Below are 19,444 nucleotides of genomic sequence, written 5' to 3'. Positions count from 1 at the left end.
GACAACTTGAAAAGGCACCAAGATTTCATATCTGCCACAATGTACTGGTACTGGTCATTTTACTTTATTTTATTTTCTTACAACAGAATTTGTGTCAATTACTTATTTAATGTTTGTTATTAACCTAAAAGCAGTTCTGGGTAATACATTCATTATTTACGCAGCCAAACGTTGTTTTTCCTTTATTCCTTAGTATTTGTTGGTATTTGTTTTAGTAACAGATTTGTTTCAGTAACTTAGTTTCAATGTATTTAATTACATAACTGAAAAAAACACATTCCTGTTATCTAAGGCCCAGGTTCCAGCTCAGCTGCAACAATATCACACATTGCATTATCATAGATGTATTATTTTTGGAGGGGGGCCACAGGGGGGTCCAAGCACAGTGTTACAGGGGGACAGGCCCCTGTTGCCCCCCCCTAGAACCACCCATGATCGACTAAGACCATAAGCTAAAATGCTGAAAAGTTTATAACATTAAATATTTCTCAACATCATGTTAATCAGCGACATCTACATCTAACCTAATTTCAAAGCTACAAAGTAATGACGGTAAGATTAATATGAACTTTCAGACGTCTTGATTTGGTTAAACTCTCAGACTGAGCACTTCCTATTCAAACTCACGATGAACGCTGTGTGAGTGTGTCTCCATGAGTGCGGCTAAATGAGGCCTTAAACACTTTACTGCCGCATTCCAGCCGCATCCAAAGTGTAACAACACGCTGTGTTTGTGAGATGGATTACAGCAGGTTACATTACTCTGTGAGCGGCCAGGAGGTTATGGGTCCAGTTAGTTTGATGTTGTTTAAGTGTAAGTTAGCAGGACATGAGAATACATCCTAATAGATTATTTCATGCATTATAAATCATAGATTGCAAAGATTGTTAATAGATGGAGTGTTTCAAGGAAGCACTGGTAGCTTTTGGTTTGCACCTATGTGTGTTTCTGGGGTCTCGGGTATTAGGGTTTTACTTTTAATGCCAGACAGATTTACACGCAAAATATATATATGTTTTCCTAGTCACTGGGACCAATGTGCATTCAGTCAGATTTAGTTGTACTGAAATTCTGCATGATTGTTCAGGGTACATCCCATCATTCGGTATTGTCCAACAATGTGCAGGATTAGCAAGCACTGTGTTTGTGTAGACCAGCGGTTCCCAGACTTGTTCTGTCATTCCTCACTTTTGAGGAAAATGATGTTCATGTCCCCCGGTTTCCTTTATTGACATGAATGGGGTTTACGTTTCTTGTTGATTTGTTGATTTGAGTGTTCAGACATAAAATACACACATCCCCGAAAGCTTTCATTGTGAACCCAAAACCAAGCAAAGCCTCATACTTTTTTTTACCGACAGCTGAGCGTGTATGTTTTTTAGTTCCATCACTTTCAATATCAGTCAATTTTATAAACCTACAAACAATCTGTCTGAATGTAATCAGATGAAAAATGAGACAATTTAACAATCGTACATTTTTGCTGCACTTAACATTTTTCTTTAATGTGCTATTTATGTAATAGTATTTCATTTAAAATATAATATATAGTGAGATTGTCTAAGCCAATCATTGCACGGGAAAGTAAGCGGCCATGAGGAAAACCAACACACAACTGAAGTCAAGAGGAAACACACACCGTCAGTATTCTTCTTTATCTGATTTGATCATTGTAATACTCAGATGTTTTCATAAAGACATGGCCGTCTGAAATGAGCTCGTAAAGTCCTGTGTTTCTCTCTTTTTAAATGAGGAATTCAGACTCCCGCCGCCTGCTGACTTATTTCCTCTCACGCAAGCGCAGAACGGGACAGTTTGCTGCTGGCTGTGGTCTTTGTGGTGTGTTCAAGTGCACATTTCTGGCGAAGACACGTCCATGCTCTCGGCCACTAGCTCTCTGATGTCGCTTTGGAGCCTTAAATGGACTACTTGAGAAATGTGGGAGGCAGTCCTGAAACAACAGCAGGCTGCAGGCTATGTGCCAGCTTGCCATGGCACCTCTCCGATCAACCCCCCACCCCCTCACTCCCACCACCCACAACCACTGTTGCCCCCTTTCCTGCCTCCTAAGCTGAATGACAGGTGGGGAAACCAGATCAGCGCGGGCCTTCATCAAGGAAGCCCCCCCATATGAGGCGGGCACGCTGCCACCTCAACCACCGAGGGCACAGCACAGCGGATCTGAGGCTGGATGGTGTGTGTGCAGAGATGAGGCTGGGGGTGGGGAGCTGGGCTACAATAGCCACAGAGGCATGAGAGATGGAAAAGGGTAGGGGGTGTAGTGGACCTTTTGGCTGAAGAACGGAGCTGCAGAGCTGGCACCGGGGGTCCAGGGCTCAAACGGGAACCTGGCTCCCACAATAGTCTCTGTCAGTCCCCAAAGGGCCGTCACAACAGCAGGGCCAGCGGCTGCTGTCAACAATGACCTCCAAGGCCTCACTGCAGAGCTGAGACTGTCCCAGCCTTCAGCACCTCCCTTTTAGCGCTGCCATAAACTAATGCTGGGATTATTATTGGGATCATGAAACGAGAACATGTGTGCGTCTTGTCAGTGACGTCTGTCACTTGGATTTCCTTTTGAGCTTAAGCTACTGTGCACAATACAAAACAGGTCAACAGCAGTGAAGGGGTTTTCAAATAGGATGTCATTGTTTTGGATGTAATGCAACATTTCAGAGAGAGCTGTAAGAAAATATTGTAATTCATGTGTTAAATATTTCAGGAAGTGTAGAGGCCGATTATCAAAAGTACATCCGAGGCCACTTAGTCTACAAGGCGATGACTAGCATTTCAATTCAGACCATGTAGTCAAGGGTCGTGAGGGTTTTGTTCATGTATTTTGACGGTCCACTAAACTTTTAACTGGATATAATAGATGAACACAAGTACTATCAGGTATGCGGAACTTGTGCGGTCTTCGACTTCCCATAGTCTGACTGGTGTGGAGTCTGCTTTACATCATGAAATTAGGTCGTAAACAATAGTAAACATAAACTTTTAGGAGTCCAGAAACATACAAAAATATAAATAAACTTTAAAATGATAACTCATGATTATTAAATTGATTTAAATAAAATTCAAAGAAACGCAACTGTCTCACTAAAAGTACATTTTTACCAGAGATTATAATACCCCTAAATGGCTCTTACACCATTACCAAAACTGACAATGAGAACTATTTTCTTCCAGCTACCTGCATCATCTACATCACGATGCAAAGTATTCTCACAACAACTTCCTGCCTTACACTTCAAATCAGATTTGAAAACCTATTGGCTATCACAAGAGCAGCGGAGCATCTTGGCGCGAAATTGGAAATCCACAGAATAAAACAGGCCTGTCCTTGTGACACACACTGCCCATGCTCTTCATGGAGACGTTTATTTGTCTAAAATATCTACAAGCAATCACCCCATGGGCTGCAGTGATCGTAAGTGAAAGGGGAAGGGAATTTAGGGGAGGGGGGCCTCCAACCATGGGAGGAGATTTAATTAGTAAAATCTCATTAAGTCTAACAAAATTAAGCGTAAAACAATCCTTGGTGGGGAATCGTGCTGGGGGGGGGGGGCATGGAGACTGGCTGTGTGATTAGTCTGGCCTGAGTGTATGAAGAGACAAACGGTTAAGTGTATGCAGACGTCCTCTGGCAGTCGACTGGACCATTATTTGTGAACAGATTACAGCCAGTCCAGCTCTTATTTTGTCTACAACCTCTTAACAATTCAATTCAATTCAAAACCTTTATTTACAATAAGGGGACTTTCAGATAATTTGACTACAAAGACTAGGATTAAGCAGAATTTGACAAAAGCAAAAACTGACATGAAGGGGTTAATGTTAAAAGACTATTGATGATAGAGGATCGCAAGTTTTAGAGCCTGCAGCAAATGTTGAGGAACAGACAAGAATTTAAATGAACGATTCTGTAACACTTTGGATTACGTTCAGCACTCGTTTTCTTTAACATCCAAAATAAATGTTCTTTTACATTCTCCCTTTTTACAATATCTGCATATAGTATCAATAGTTAAGATTAAGGAAGTGTGATTAAAGTATATACACTCAGGTTTGGCAACTAGAACACTTACGAAAGCTTAAGATCATTGTTCTGCTTAATAAACACTCACCTTAATTACAGATCTGTGATGAACTGTGTTTTTCACCTTGCTACATTAAGGACACAGAGCTCGACAGTATGCGTTGGCACTGGATGTTAACTATTAAGTGCAGAAATAAACCAATGTTGACACTTTTTTCCAGTACATCAAAATACTGAGCTTTGTCGAAGAGAACTGTACTGTAATACCATTTCCCTGGCAGTGAACTCTCAATATTCTTTTGAGAAGAAAGTATTTAAGCCAACCATCCATCCATCTTCTCCCGCTTATCCGTGGTCGGGTCTCGGGGGTAGCAGTTCCAGCAGAGAGCCCCAAACTTTCCTTTCTCACATCAACCAGCTCTGACTGGGGGGTCCCAAGGCGCTCCCAGGCCAGCGAAGAGATATCATCCCTCCATCTGGTCCTAGGTCTACCCCTTGGTCTCTTCCCAGCTGGACGTGCCTGGAACACCGCCCTAGGGAGGCGCCCAGGTGGCATCCTAACTAGGTGCCCGAACCACCTCAACTGGCTCCTTTCGACGCGAAGGAGGAGCGGCTCAACTCCGAGTCCCTCCCGGATGACCGAGAAAACCCATCTCGGCCGCTTGTATCCGCGATCTCGTTCTTTCGGTCATGACCCATCCTTTATGACCATAGGTGAGGGGAGGAACGAAAATGGCCCGGTAGACAGAGAGCTTTGCCTTCTGGCTCAGCTCCCTTTTCGTCACAACGGTGCGGTAAAGCGACTGCAGTACCGCTCCCGCTGCTCCGATTCTCCGGCCCATCTCACGCTCCATTGTTCCCTCACTCGAGAACAAGACCCCGAGATACTTGAACTCCTTCACTTGGGGTAAGGACTCATTCCCTACTTGGAGTGGACAGTCCATCGGTTTCCTGCTGAGAACCATGGCCTCAGATTTGGAGGTGCTGATCCTCATCCCAGCCGCTTCACACTCGGTTGCGAACCGATCCAGTGAGTGCTGAAGGTCGCAGACCGATGAAGCCATCAGAACCACATCATCTGCAAAAAGCAGTGGTGCAATCCTTAGTCCACCGAACTGCAGACCCCCCCCCCCACGACTACGCCTCGAAATCCGACCCATGTATATTACAAACAGGATTGGTGACAAAGCGCAGCCCTGGCGGAGGCCAACCCTCACCGGAAATGGGTCCGACTTACTGCCGAGGACCCGGACACAGCTCTCGCTTTGGGAGTACAGAGATTGGATGGCCCTGAGTAGAGACCCCCTCACCCCATACTCCCGCAGCACCTCCCACAGTAACTCCCTGGGAACCCGGTCATACGCCTTCTCCAAGTCTATAAAACACATGTAGACCGGATAAGCGTACTCCCAGGCCCCCTCCAGGATCCTTGCGAGAGTAAAAAGCCGATCCGTCGTTCCACGACCAGGACGGAATCCGCATTGTTCCTCCTCAATCTGAGGTTCCACAATCGGCCTGACCCTCCTTAAGCCAACCAGCATTTTAATAATGTTGTTACTGGAATATATGCTGATGAATGTAGAGGCACAGTTTGGTAGAAGTTGGCATGGATCCAAAATGGAACTGTGAAAACCTTGACTCAAAAAGCATTGAACATTTTCTTTATTTTGCCAAAGAGACCCAATCTCAAAACCTATTGAGAAGGATCAGAGGGATTCAGAAACACAGAAGGCAGCATGATGCTCCTATGGAGGCATGTCAGCACCAAACCATCCAGGTATTACACACTGACCCGAGACACACAGACTCTAGACCTGATCACACTGAACAGAACTTGGACCCGGCCTGACCCGGGTTGCAGGCTGTGTCTAAATAACTTACCAGTGTGCATCAACAATGATAGAGGCTTTCCAAAGATCAGACAAACTTTAGGACAGCATGTAGTTACAAAATGGTTGAATTTGCAATTAGTTGAGAGAGCTGAGCTCATGAAGGTTCTTTATGGCTTAAGTCAGCACTCTCCACATCACATTTCTAATACCGTTGTCTCTAAACGTTTCAAATATCAAAAATGTAAAGAAATGACCCTCATGTCACAACTGATATGTTTAAAGGATGAAGCTAATGTTATTCCATATTTGTCCTACTGTCTGTTGCACCTGACCATACCTCCTGGCCCCCACCCATACTGTGGCTCTCAGCCCCTGACCATTGGTTCTTACTCGGGATGTGCATCTCCATCACTGAGGCCGATGCGATGCGCATCTCGATACGTTGCCAACGATACGATACATTAACGATACCTTTGAAACACCAGGCGATGCGATACGATACGATTCACCCCTGTTGCGATACAGTTCGATACGATTTGATTCAACATTATGCGATACAGGGCGATACGATGCGATTCAACACGATGCAAAATAATGATACTTCAATATGGTACGATTTTTGTTTTATTCCTCATATGCAGCAAATCATAAATTAACAAAAAAGTGCTTTACATATTTGGTTCTCTCTACTAGTGCATCCCATCATGCTGTTTCTTTGGACCTTAAACAAAACAAACACTTGGACCTTTCACAAACTGGCCTTTTCACAAGTGTAGTAGTGTTCTCTGTCTCCAGAGTAAAGTACAATGTTATAACACCTCACAGTTAAACTATTTAAGGATGCATTTCCCATGATTAACAATGTGTTGATAACAACTACCATAGTGCAATGCCCATACAGCTGCTGCCTGATGTGCTTAACACTCATCCAGAGGCTAACTCACCAGTGAGCAGAAAGCAGTGGTTTCTATAGGAACAATAAAGAATACAAAGAACCTTTCACAAACAGCTCTTTCATAACTGCTTACAGTGAGGAAGACATTTAAACTATTATTGGCCGTCATTCCTCAATCTGACCGGTCAGGTAGAGACCGGTCTCAAGTCAGCACCGCTGCAGACTCGCTGTTTGAGGGCTTGATAGCCCACTCCCCCTCCACACTCGTTGCTTTGGAACAGCCCTCAATATGGCGGACCCTCCGTGTGAACGCGCAAATGGAGGGGTAGGGTGTAGGGGGTGATTTGGGAATGGGCCTTGATGTGTGTGGCAAAAAAATAATGACCATAGGGGCATAGAGCTGCCATCCCCACCATACGTCATCTCACATAATTCAGAGCTGATTGGCTGTAAGTACGTGTGCCGCGAAAAGTGTGGTGTGTGAAGAGGAGACGAGAGACGCGTCCTAAAACCAGGAAGTAAGCTGCGCATGGCTTCCCTCCACAAAAAAGCAATGAGATTTCTCCATAGGATTTTAGAAAATAGCTCAAAATAAGATCTGTGGGAAACGTAGCTGTTAGATAAATGCACGTTTTGTTCAGCCGGATAATATCCTACTTTTATCATTTTCAAAATCATAAATCTATCGATTAGATTTATGATAGACTTTTGAAACTACAAGAAGATAAGGAGGACTTTTACAAAAAAGTAATAGAGATTTTTGTCCAGAAGGATAGGCCAATGGACTTCATCTTCAAGTCAAGGAACTGTCTGTTTAAAATTAATTGAAGCATCAGACAAAAAAAGTTTTTGAAAATAATATTATATTTTGATTTAGGTCAAAATATAATATCTGAAGAGTCACCAGCCATGAACCTCACTGCAGAAGCTTATAGACATCTAAGTTGTTTGTGCCCCACCACTTTTGTACATATAGAAACGCCACTGGCTGTGTTTCTCTTTCTCTTCGACTTCATGTGTGTTGATAACTGAGACTCTCGGCCTCCGTAGTGCGAAGCAAAGATCAAAGATCGTCTCTGCTGAGTGCTGACAGGATGAGAGGATTTTATATGAATGTATCGTTTTTTTACCGATGCAAAGACGCATGCATCGCGAGTTCAACCTTAACTGTAGCCGATGTGCACTCTTTCAACCGGTGCACTCGCATCTTGAACGTTTATGCCGGTGCACCGATGCGAATCGGTGAATCTTAACATCCCTAGTTCTTACTAAAGTCGTAAATCATTAAAAACTACACATAGTAGTATATCCGGTTGGGCAGTGTTTGTTGGATTGGGTTGAATAAAGTGCAGGGCGTGGGTTCATGGTAATAAAGTGACATGTCACCCAGTGCAGCATTTCACTACACAGCGCTTCTCGTGCCTGAAGAAAGCCCTCAACGCGGTTCTGTTCCATTTAGGTTTAAGGGAAATCTTTTGTTTTGGGTTCAAATAACTGAGGAAGTGATGGTTTCGGTACGGAAGCAAGGCCTATGTTTCTAATAAGTCAAAGTGTCAGTTAGTATATCGTTGACTTGTTCAACTTTTCTTATATTAATACAATTAATATATTAGTATTGAAGTACATTACAAGTACAACATTACAAGTACAACAGTCTGCAGTTTCACATGGGAAATGAACTAATATTTAAATCGATTCCATTTACATATGTGTCCAGTTATGATTATAGATTTCAATAATACAGGTGAAAACAGGGAGGTCTGTGAGTAGCTGCGACTGCAATTCTTTGGAGAAGTGGCCTGGCCGACGTGTCTGAGCGCACGGGGCACGGCAGAGTTATGGCGCACATGAAAAAGATTTAAGTTCAATCAAGCAGTCAGAGCTGGACGCCTGATCTTTGGCTTAAAGCTGCTCCTGAACAGTGGGAGTGTGCTGACAGAGCCTCTGAGCGGACACTCACTGTATGTGTGGTAGGTTCTGCCAGAGGCCCACTGTGCAGGGGGGGGGGGGGGGGAATGAAAGCTGAGGCGATTTAGGAAAAAGGGCCCAAACATATCTCCTCCTTCATGGAGCTTTATCAATCTCCATAAAAACAGGGCAAGTCGAACAAAAAGAAAGATGTTACATTCTATCTCACTGTCGTGCTGATTCTAAGGGAACACATACGGAGTGTGCTAGTTACTGTCCTAGCCCCACATCACTGTCCTAGCCCCACGTCACTGTCCTAGCCCCACATCACTGTCCTAGCCCCACATCACTGTCCTAGCCCCACATCACTGTCCTAGCCCCACGTCACTGTCCTAGCCCCACATCACTGTCCTAGCCCCACGTCACTGTCCTAGCCCCACATCACTGTCCTAGCCCCACATCACTGTCCTAGCCCCACATCACTGTCCTAGCCCCACATCACTCCAGCTGTAAATAAAGTGGTGAATTGAACATACAGTAGAATGGATCAGACAATGATATCAAAAATTGGAGGATATTTCGTTAGAAGATTGTTTTATGATTGTTGTTGTACAAGTTGTTATTGCTCTTTGGGGTCTGCCATTTTTCCAAATTTTAACTTCATAAATAATGAAGGAATGTGCCAGATGATGTTCAAATAAAATCATGTGTGTCAAATGTATTTGACGTGAAATGATCTAGTGCAATTAATCTAACGGTTTCTTTCCAACCCCATATTGACGGTCATGCTCCTGTCTGGAGGGAGATGCAGCTACAGTATTGCTTGATTGGCTCTTTGATAGGAAAGATATAGTACCTCTTATGATACTCATGACAGCTCAAAGCCCAAGAAAAGCAGAGAGTCTTTAGGATGTAGTTTGAGTTTCCCTGCCAAGGTGAGAGCATTTCTTAGGTTTCCTTCAGCCACAAAGAAAACATTTTATCCCCTCAGTAATCCTTCCTCAAGCCCTCCCTAAGCTCCACGGCCCCTTCCACCCTCGGCCATCCCTCCGGCCCGTCTGGGATCCTGGAGGAGCGTCTCTGATACTGAGCCCAGCACACACACCCTCAGCACACACACCCTCAGCATCCCTCCATGACCCCTCTGGGACCCGGCTGACCTTCCTGTTGACGTCAAAGTAAAGCAGAGCGGGGCCGCAGCAGCGAGGGGCTTCACCCAGGGGGCTGGAGGTCTAATCACCGTATTCCTCACAAAGCCACAGAGGAAACATTAGCATTCCTCAAGCTGCCCCCCCCCATCACTCACACTGCGGTCTACATATACGTGTACAGGTACACAGGAACAGTCACTTTATAGTGTTTGACATTAGCACTGTCTCCATGTTCTGCTTCTTTGTCTGTTCCACTAGAAGCATCTCTTCTCTATTAGAATCTGCCCAGAACCCGCTTTTACATTTATTAAACGATATCTTGTCACATTATCGCTGTAGGTTTTTGTGTATTTATATTCTTTATTTTGTTAGATTTTCTTTTCACATTAGTTCAATGTTTGTGCCTCCTCTGATGAAAGTTCCTTATACAGTTTTTTTATTTGCACCATTGTACACACACACATATTGCAATAAAAGGCTCATTTGGGCCTCTGGTTGCCACGGGCAGAACTTTCAGCCAATAGAAATACTTATATGTAGAACGTACACAAGATGTAAAACATTTAGAATCATAAGGATTCCTGGTTACTCCATTGTATTTCATTGAAAATGTCTCTTTGGAAACACAATTACCTTGATTCCAGAAAGATAGACGGACTTTTGAAAATCATTTCTTTCTCTTTTCATATTTGGCCAATGATCCTGATAGTTAAGCAGCACTGGACCAGACCTTTTGGTCAACATCAATGGCAATTAAAAAGATATTCTGACATATTAAAGATAATCCAGAAAAATAATCAGCAGACACATTTGTAATATTAAAAAAAATCCAGTCGTAACAATGAGCTCCATCTCAACAACTTGTAACGTTTAGATAGGGTTTATATAGGAAAGGCTCTATCCTTCTTAATGTTTTAACGTTGTACTTTTACTCATGATTACATTTCACATAATAGTATTTATAATTTTAACATAAGTCAAGCATCGGAGTGTCTCTTCCACAGTACATGTATCCAAGAAACGTGCGGTCCCCATATCGATGGGCCTGGTCCACATCCAGTCTGTGAGTTCTGCAGGAAGTCAAACAGTGGGTGGATTTTGCCCTTGAGTTATGTGTTAGCGTTATTATCACTGAAGGCTTTCCACTCAGAGAGCTTCTCCTCAGACGAGTCGTGCTTCTTGTGAAATGATTGTTTTATTGTTGCACCGTGTACGACATTTGCTCATATCAATAATGGGATACGCTCCGATGCATCAGGGGAAGCCTGTGAGAGAATCTAGTGCCATTTGTCTCATTTGATTTCACCGCTCGCATTCGTGGCGAAACAGACATAGACATGATTAAATATTCACGACTTCCTGCCCAAACTTTCCCTCTGATCATTTAGGCTCTGAACGGCGGTGAGAAAACTCCAGATGGAAATCTTTAAGATTCCCAAATCCTCCTCTTTTCACTGGCAGGAGGTTGGGGGTCAAGGTGTGAAGGGAGGACCACAAGACCCGTGTCCCACAATCCCTCTGCAGCTCTAGCCCCCCAGCTGTTGAAGGGCTTCCATAACAACAGCTGCGCAGAGGTTTAGTGGTTCATGTTGCTATGACAACAGCAGGATCAATTGGCATGCACATACTCTGGGCTAATAGCAAAAGTGACATTATACCATCATTTTGCTTCAATAAAACACAGGCAGGTTTTTACTGCTCTGAGATTCAGGGGCGCATAAAAGAGAAGCGAATAATTAATTTGGCATGATTACGCCCATGGCTCGTGCGCGCAAGACTCGCAGGAATCTCCCACGCATATTGACAACCAAGCCAGCAACCTCACACGTCAGGATCCTTCCCTGGCACTGACATCAGGACAGTTGTGATTGTTTCCAAGCGTGTACAATAGAAGCTCAATCAGCTCTGATGCCCGGCAGCTCCATGTGCCACAGATCACTGACTGGCAGGATGTGCAACAATCAGACATATTTCTGTTCTCCTGACAAACAGGATATCGGGTCACTTGGCCACCTTCACAGAGAGGAATCAGAATCTATTCGGGGCCACAGTGAACACACCTCAGCTGTATCGGAGGTCTACAGGAAGAACAATAGGATCTGAGGCTCTGACGACGTGTCACGAGCGAAACCCTCGAATGTGCTGGAAGACAGAGCTCAGTTCTTAAAGCTTTTATCTGACCGGCCAAACTTCAACCATTCAGGCTAATTCCGGGGAATTACGAGGGGCTCACGGTGACAATGGCAGGTATTCCCACAGGAGTAACCAGAGCCGGGTGGCGTCAGCGCGGGTTTAAACCCAACATTTAACGAGCATGCAGCTGATAGAGGCAGCTGTGCCAGACACAACACAGAACAAGCACCAGCAGCCCTTCATCCAGCTGCAACACACCGTCTAACTCCTAGCATCCTCTGTGTCTCTGCCACTAATCAAGTCCTGGGTGATATCTGACATTGATTATTCCTTCCTGTCTCGCAGAATATGATGAACAGGGGAGGGAAGCCAAACAGGAATCCACTGCTAAATATACCACCGTCGTGATGAGTCAGGATGGAGCGAGCAAACAAAGAGAACATCTCATTTCCTCCAGTCTGGGCTTTCCGAAATAAGCTCCAATCTCCAGTGGATTCCTGTGTTCAATGACGGGAGCGGCATCGAGAGAGAAATCTGAAGACGAGTGAGATGAGAAGAGATGATCCAATGCAGCCCAATGACGTGAAGAGGAATCACGCTGAATCAAAAGGAATAAAGGTGCAGACACATTCAAGGCTTTTGTTCTGAAATGCTTTGGAAGTGCTTATATTTAGAAACACATATACTTCATTATAGATGTCTGCATTTCACACAACCTACATTACATGTATGTGTGAAGGCCGAACGCAGCAGTAGTTTCTGTAGCTAGCAGGCTAAATGTAGCTAGCTGGGAAAGTAGGTGCTCAGTGAATATAATATATTTTCAAATAAGAAAAATCTAAAATATATATAGTGGGAAATGAGGAGTATAGGATATACGTATATGGCTACATGTGTGCTTTGACAACATATGTATTTGTATTTGGGCAGACCATATCAATGATTTAGTATTGCTGACATATAGAAAATGGTTGTGTATTAATTATTTCAAATATATGTTTCACTTGTTTTATAACCTTACACTAATATGATTGGTCCACACACAGAATTCCACTTTGATACATCAACAGAAGCGCACGCCAACATCAGCTTCTCCAGATGGCAATCTTTCAATGGTCCTTCAAATCCTGAACGGATTTCAGTATTTGACATATTCAGCCCAACTTCCCAAGCACATTAACAATAAGATAGTGAGCTAATGCACGTAGCATCTACCACGTGAACTCTTCTTCTGAAACTCCTTTGGACTCTGAGGCTCACACAAGGACAAATACAGAGACCTGGTTTTCAGTGGGCCAGAGCCTCGAAACTCCTAATACTTCTGTCTGCTTTAACCACACTACACTTGTCTGTACCATAATGTTAAACACTATACGTAGTTCCACACTCGACCCTGGGTCCTCTTATGGTGATTATGTTGTTTCATTAATGAACATTTAATGAATGAATGACCATAAAGCGTGTTTTCAACCCTGCTTGCATCACAGCAATAATGTTTTTAAAACATTTGAATATAATAAAATAATCAAAAAGATTTCAGTGGAAGGTTTTTGACTTACAATGCAGATCATGACACTTAATATTGCAACAATAATAAAACGATCAATTCTAACATTCCAACGGAGGACATTTTTACAAAACTGGATTCTAGACTAAATGACTAAAAGAGGTGATATTTCACAGTGTTCCTCCTGCAGAGAGCACATGTGTGCTGGAGAGCTGCTGGACTCAGAGCTGCTGGATCGGAGACTCTGCAGGAGCTCTGGCTCTTTGCAGTGTGTGAGATGTGGAGAGCACATGGGGAGGGGGGGGGGGAGTAACGGTCAGGCAGTTACTGACAGGAGTATGTTTTTAAATGGCTAGACTCAAAGCATATCCTTTTAATCATGTCTTTTTTTTCATTAAATATGTGCAAGCGTTCACATGCAAATAAAAAAACTGATTTTCTTTTTAAGATATTAATTCAAAGTTTGTTTTTATATATATTAAGAGACGCCTCTGCTATTTGAAGCAGTCTATGTATTTACTGTCCCGCCGCTTGTTCACACTAACCCTGCTTCTAACTCAATCAGATGACTCAGTGTGTTCACTTGTTCTGTTAACCAATCAAATGTTCTGAAACCTCTGTGAGCTCATTATTGAGTTAAGTTCAACGTTTCAAACATCTCTCCTTCTGTTAGCGATCATTCGGGGTCAGACTGATCTGACCCTCCACCAGGTCGCCTCCTGTCTCCATCCCAACTGGTTCAGTGAGCTCATCAGAAGCTCACATCTATCAAGGTCTTTAGCAATGGAACGAAGTCTCTCCAGATCTAAATGTTGTCTTGTGTGTACACTTTATCTGAAAATGTTATAAATAATAATGGATTGGACAAATTATTTCAAAATACTAATCCAAGGCAAACTCCTACTGTTCACATTCCATATGCTCACTGAATGCTTATGAGAATGCCCACTCTCCTGCTGTATTCCATGAGATAAACAGCAGGTCAAAGGTCACAGCAGAAAGACACCAGCAAACTCCTTTTGGACTGTTGTCCCGTCAAAGATTGGATTTTGGTCTGATCTCCCTGCAGCGGATGACATCAGCTTAGAGGTCAAGGAGACTTTATAAGAACTATACAACCGTACTGCAATAATTATACTATTGTACAAATAATTGTACTATTAATTGCAGTATCTATACTAGAAAACCAAAACACTCTTATCACTTAGTCTACGGGAAGCTGTTCTTGAAATTAAGATGAGGTACTTCCGCAGAGGCGCGGGAAGGTATTTTGAGTGGGGGTGCTGAGGTGCTGGACTCCAGTGAATACTATTACGGGCACTATAGAGCACGCACAAAAGCACTCCCCACACGCAAACACACAGTACACTGTTACAATGAAGGCTCGATAATCAGCTCATGGCATATAGGCAGGGGTAAAGTGCTTTTTTTTTACGAGTGGGGAGCGGACCTCACCTCCTCTAGGGGGGTCCTGGGGATGCTCCCCCGGGAAGTTTTTTTAAGATATTGAAGTTAAAACCATCAATCTGGTGCACTTTGAGAGCAACATTAAGAGATCTGTGGATACATCTCTCAACACCCAGATGAAACACAACTGGAAGCAGATGTTCTTTTTCTTTTTGGATATTTTACAAATCACTCCCCTTTCAAACTGTATTCTTGTTTCACTGCCATATAGTATTTCATAACTGTTTTTCCTTTATTCTCTAATTTGTTTTATAACTATAATGATCATATGAAGGTGTGCCGCGGAAATAACCTTTTGAATAATTTGTGACCAAACCGTTTGAGACCCACTGAGATAACTTAGACTAAAGTGAACTATCTAAACACTGAGAGAGTCCTTTAGCTCACCTGAGCCTCTCAGTCTGAGAGGAGAGCTCTCCTCCAGCTGGTTCTGGAACAAACAGCTCCGTATGTCCATTAGTGCAGCTAGCTAACTGCTAGCCAGATGCTAACAACACGGTCCCTGCTGCTGGCACCGGTCTCTCTCTCTCTCTCCCTCGCTCACACACACTAAATGCGCTATGTCCGCGCACGCGCGCGCGCACACACACACACACACACACACACACACACACACACACACAGAGGGTTTGAATGACACGAGCACACTTTTATTTCCATGCAACTCTCTGATTAGTCTGGTGTCTTGCCTCTGTTGCATTCACTGAACACGGGAAATTACATTCCTGCCGTCCTCTCGAGTGTCATGATGAGGTTCACGTAAAACACGGTTAATGTATTATATTATTGAGGTAGAATTGTCCGGTGCTACAGAAAAAACATTCGGGGCAGGCCAAAATATTATTTTACCAACAATGTGGAATGTATTGGCTCCATATTACACAGATTATGCACAGCGGGAGCAGCAATAACCGTCAAATAATAATTCAGACAGGGGAGCTCCGCACCCCCTGCCTGCCGCTAGGGGGTGCTGCAGCGCCCTCAGCACCCCCCTTCCTTCGCCCATGGGTACTTGCCAGAAGTCACTCCCTCATGAACTAAATTACACTTCAGTAATTTCCAAGTGTTTACATTGTGTGAGGATGAGGGTTCCAACATGCATTACATTTTATAGAAATGGAAATGTTCACTGAAAAAACTGAAACCTTAATTAGGTGTAGCAACAATATTAAGTTTAAATACAAATATATCATTAGGTTTAACGTAATATAATTGCTTTCAACTAACCTGATGTGAAATCTGTTGACATAATACATTTAATTAAAGTCAATGATTCCGTTTTCTCAGTGTTTGTACCAACACCCAGTTTATTTCAGCAAACAAGATGTTGTGGAAACATTAAGAACGTTTCAGTTGAAGCAGAATCACATTATTCACCCTGAACAAATTGAAACGTTAGCTGAAAACAATAATATTATGTTGAACCTAATATTTGTCATTTAGAGTTAATGTTTTTACTTTCAACTAACCTGATAAAGTTATGTGAAATCTGTTGACATAATACATGTAATTAAAGTCATGACATGACATGATTCCCATGTGTCGCTTCCACAATGGTCTTCTTACTTATTTCCAGGTAACATTTCGGAGATGTGAAAATGCAATGATATTTCTGTTGAATTGAAATACTCTTTGATTGTCTGGTTTGGAAACAGACAGGGTGCAGGGAGGACAGAAACACAATGGACTGGACAGAGACAGAACTCAGAGTTCCCCTCCAGTGTCTGAAGTGTTCCTCTGACTCTGACCTGGTCATCAAGCATGACATCACTGCAGACTGAGGGCAGGATGTACTGACACTCAGGTATTCTCTGCTCTCTGCTAAGCTTTTCCCCACATTAGAAATGCCCCACGTGTTTCACAGCCCCCTTCTCCCTGTCGAGACAAAGTACTCTCTGTCCATTTGAGAAAACAGTGTCTTTAAACGTGCGGCTCTCTGCCATCTGTATAAAATGTCTGCGGCAGTTTATAAATACCACTGACCAAATCTGTTGTATTACGTCAACAGATTTCACATAGCTGTACTTAGTTTAAACAACAACATTAGGTTTAAATAAAAAATATTAGGTTCAACTTAATATGATTGCTTCCAATACATTTAAGTCAACGTTTCAGTTGTTTCAGTGCAGGAGGGGAACACAGGATACTGGGGAGGAAGCGACAACAGATCTTCTCAATCAATTTCTCCTCTGCTTTCTTTGTACACACTCAGTACACACGCTTATATAAATAGGCCTGTTTGGAAGTGGGTGTTAAGTCGTCCCTCGTCTCTTGCCACGGCACGTCTCACCTTCACAGTCCCACTGACAGAGACTCTTCTCTCAGGGAGCGTCTCCCGCCTCCCTGTTGACCTTTAACTGATAAAGACGCTTTTGGGAGATTTGCCTTTCAGTAAACTTGGGGTCAAACGTAGGTCTGAAGAGATGGATGGATGTTTGCCCCTCTGTAGGAACAGGGTGTCAGTCCAGGGGCCAAATGCAGCCACATGTGATCTCAAGTGGGCCGGACCAGTGAACCTTTCTTGACATCAGATTACAGTGTATCTGGAACTGAACAATACTGAATAGCGTTTTACTTCATGATCAAAACTACTTAAATTATTTTACATGACTTGTTAGACGCTTTTATCCAAAGCGACTTACATACTCAACACTGTGGGCAATCCCCACAGGAGCACTTTGGGGTGAAGTGTCTCAGGGACACAACGACATGCTGACTGCAGCGGGGATTGAACCTGATCCGAACACCAACACACGCGTCACATTTCCTTTTTCTTTAGGGTGGTATTAACATAATGACTAACAAAAACTAAAAACATATGTTTTAGTTGTATTGTGTGTCGTCTGTAGAGGCCATTGGGTGTTAGCTATGTGAATCGTATATACAAACAACTATAACATACAAGTACATTTAGACAACATGAGAGCACAACAACTCAATGCGACACATATTGAGCCCCCATTTGAAATGCAGAGATACATCTGACACTTGAGGCACTTGATGTATGTGTTCCCACTGCATCCGTCTGCCATGACCCTAAGTGTTAGTTTGGCCCAGAGTGGACTCCATGTGTGTCGTGTCAAATGGGGGAAATAAAAAGTTAGCAAATACCCATGTGCTCCTCAGAGGACGTTCATAAAAACATTTAGTTTTAGGTCAAATAAGTATTACACTGCTCTGAAACTCACTACACTAACTCCTACGATGTTCCCTTACTATAATTAATTACAAATATTAACTCACAACACTGGGAATTACAAAATTACAAACTTACCATTTCTCTTTCTACAAACAGTGCTTGTGTTGATGGACGCCATTTTGAAATACAATGAAATTATCTTTTCAAAGCCACACCCCTCACATTTCTGAAAAGCCCAGGATGTACCATTGGACTTAATGCTGTGGCATGTATAACCTCAAAGTAATGGACCAAAACCAAATGTCCTCCGCAGAGGACACAAATGAATGGGTGTGTCTCAGGAGGACATCCAGAATGAGGCATGCGATGAGGTCATCTCCACACATCTCATGTATAGAATGGTCCATCCAGGCCTCAGTTGAGCTTTCCGCTTTCATTACGGCCATTTTTCTCAGAGCCTTTAAGTGTCAGTGTGGAGCATCTGAGCGTCTACTCAGGACACACAGATTATTTGAACAGAAACTAAAGGTTGACCGACCTGCCTCGTCCCTAAACAACGTTCCCTCTAAAGCTAAACAAAGAAATGTGACCCGTGATCAGCACTATCACGTTTCAAACTCCCATTTGCACCACGCTGACACTGGAACAATGCCACGCGGTGCCAGCAGGAGACATACCAACGGAGCGGGCAGACCTTGACCCAGATAGTTGGAAAGCTTCCTGGACATGACACTGTCCCGCCTTATTTAACTCACTTTTGGAGATGAACCTCGGTGAAGCGTCACATGTCGTGGAAGGTGTGTGTCCTTACTGTGTGTCGTCTTTTACTTTTCATTTAGGATGTTTTGGTCTGTGATAATCAAAGTCCTCAAAATGTCTCCTCTTTGGCTGCTAACTTTTTTATTTGGAGGAATCTCAATGGGGTTTTGATCCTTTCAGATTCTGATTTAGATGTTATTTAGAAATGATAGCAGCAAAATGAACTGAGGCACCAGATAATGAATCTTAGGATCACAGTGTATGGGTTCCAATGATCTATAGCTCATGAACTATGGTGTGACCTGTTTGCCTTTCCTGTGGTTTTCCTTGGTGAAAACAATATGTATTTCCTGGTGTGCCTATCCCACCTCCACATCAGCCCAAAGAAAAACAAAAAACACTTTAATTAAAGGTGGGGTAGGTCATTTTGGAGAAACCGGCTCGAGGGCGCTAGAATTTGAAAATACACAGCTGGAAAAAATCTGCCACTTCCTCACAGAGCCCCTCCTCCAACACACAGGAACGCACACATGACCAATGAGGGCACGAGATCAGTTTGTGCCCCGATGGAAGGCTGACAGGCAGGTAGGCCATCCAGTCACTTTAGCCGGCT

General features: G+C 43.2%; 1 protein-coding gene across 5 annotated transcripts in view; it reads right to left on the bottom strand.

Moving 5' to 3' along the window:
• pknox2 (pbx/knotted 1 homeobox 2) overlaps positions 1 to 19,444 on the bottom strand; it is a 155,235-nt gene that overhangs the window by 125,115 nt on the left and 10,676 nt on the right. The window contains exon 1 of one of the 5 annotated variants that reach the window (XM_034099757.2): positions 18,208 to 18,231. The exons of the other annotated variants lie outside the window; for them this stretch is intronic. The gene's annotated coding sequence lies outside the window, so the exon portion shown is untranslated. Of the gene's footprint in view, positions 1 to 18,207; positions 18,232 to 19,444 lie in introns of those variants that run through there. 5 annotated transcript variants of the gene reach the window in all.

This window comes from Pseudochaenichthys georgianus, chromosome 14, assembly GCF_902827115.2.
Source record: "Pseudochaenichthys georgianus chromosome 14, fPseGeo1.2, whole genome shotgun sequence".
NCBI classification, from domain to species: Eukaryota; Metazoa; Chordata; class Actinopteri; order Perciformes; family Channichthyidae; genus Pseudochaenichthys; species Pseudochaenichthys georgianus.
The sequence above is the reverse complement of the archived record's forward strand: the minus strand, read 5'-3'. Positions and strand labels throughout refer to the sequence as shown.